Source organism: Otolemur garnettii, unplaced genomic scaffold, assembly GCF_000181295.1.
Source record: "Otolemur garnettii isolate 467f Iridium unplaced genomic scaffold, OtoGar3 scaffold00153, whole genome shotgun sequence".
Classification (NCBI taxonomy): domain Eukaryota; kingdom Metazoa; phylum Chordata; class Mammalia; order Primates; family Galagidae; genus Otolemur; species Otolemur garnettii.
Genome location: NW_003852548.1, coordinates 2,823,085 through 2,824,273, shown reverse-complemented (window position 1 = coordinate 2,824,273; position 1,189 = coordinate 2,823,085).

Here is a 1,189-nt window from a genome sequence, read left to right as displayed (position 1 = left end):
GCGGTGGCTGACACCTGTAATCCCAGCACTCTAGAAGGCCGAGGTGGGCAGATTGCTTGAGCTCACAGGTTTGAGACCAGCCTGAGGAAGAGTGAGACCCTATCTCTAAAAAATAGCCAGGCATGGTGTTGTGGTGGGTGCCTGTAGTCTCAGCTACTCGGGAGGCTGAGACAAGAGAATCACTTAAGCCCAAGAGTTTGAGGTTGCTGTGAGGTGTGATACTACAGCACTCTACTGACATAGTGAGACTCTGTCTCAAAAAAATAATAGGCAGGTGTTATGGCAGGTGCCTATAGTCCTAGCTACTTGGGAGGCTGAGGCAAAGAGGATCACTTGAGCCCAAGAATTTGAAGTTGCTGTGAGCTGTGATACTACAGCACTCTACTACCAAGGGCAACAAAGTGAGACCCTGTCTCCAAAAAAAAAAAAAAAAAGCAAAGAAGGTTACAGAAACCAACCTACAACCTAAAAGAGCTCCCAGTGGCCAATGTTGGAATAGTATGAGCAAAAATAACAACAAAAACTATAGTATTAGGGCAGCACCTGTGGCTCAGTGAATATGGCGCCAGCCCATATACCGAGGGTGGCCAGTTCAAACCCGACCCCGGCCAAACTGCAACAACAAAAATATATAGCCAGGCATTATGGTGGGCGCCTGTAGTCCCAGCTACTTGGGAGGCTGAGGCAAGAAAATCGCCTAAGCCTAGGAGTTGGAGGTTGCTGTGAGCTGTGTGATGACTCGGCACTACCGAGGGCGACAAAGTGAGACTATAGTATTAGATTATACTACAAATAATAAACATCCATGATTCCATACTTATTTAAATATGTGATATAATTGAATAAATAAATGCTAAGAGCAAAAGGATCACTTGGGTCCAGGATTCCTAGGCTACAGTGAGCCTCTACAGGCCACTACACTCCTGCCTGGGCAACATAGCAGGACTCTACCTCAAATACACACATACATAAATACATACTACAGAAAGAATTCCAAATAATAAATACAGAAGGAATGAAAGAAGATTCTAATTAAAATACTGCAGTAATAATTATGGCAGGCAAGATCCACTAAATGCTAAAACTAGTGAGCAAATTTTTTTTTAGAGGCAGAGTCTTATTTTATCGCCCTTGGTAGAGTGCCAAGGTGTCACACTGCTCACAGCAACCTCCAACTCTTGGACTTAGG